We start from the raw sequence: 417 nt of genomic DNA, 5'->3' as shown, positions 1-417 counted from the left end.
TTTGACTTAAAATATTTTTAGGACCTTATAGGAATACAAAATATCATCTTCCTGAGTATAGGACATCATTTAAATTACAAAATTTTCTTTTTAGATCATGTGATGAGATTTTTAACTATTATCATTTAAATCTGAAGATTATTATTGAACGAAATTTTGGAATTTGCAAAGCAAGAAATTTTTTTTTTACAAAATATGACTAATTTTAAGGTCAAGACTCAGTTTCAAATCTTATAGACTTATTTTGCTCTACACAACTATATAAAAAAAATAGACTCAAATAATGTTAATATCCTTGAGCAATTTGAAGATATCTCAAAGAGAGAAGACATTAAAAAAAAAAGATGATGGTGATGATAATACTAATGACTATAATGGAAGAATTAAAAAATCACATAAGAGATTAGTTACCGCAAG

Source organism: Arachis ipaensis, chromosome B02 (assembly GCF_000816755.2).
Source record: "Arachis ipaensis cultivar K30076 chromosome B02, Araip1.1, whole genome shotgun sequence".
Taxonomy (NCBI): Eukaryota; Viridiplantae; Streptophyta; class Magnoliopsida; order Fabales; family Fabaceae; genus Arachis; species Arachis ipaensis.
Note: the sequence above shows the minus strand (reverse complement) of the source record.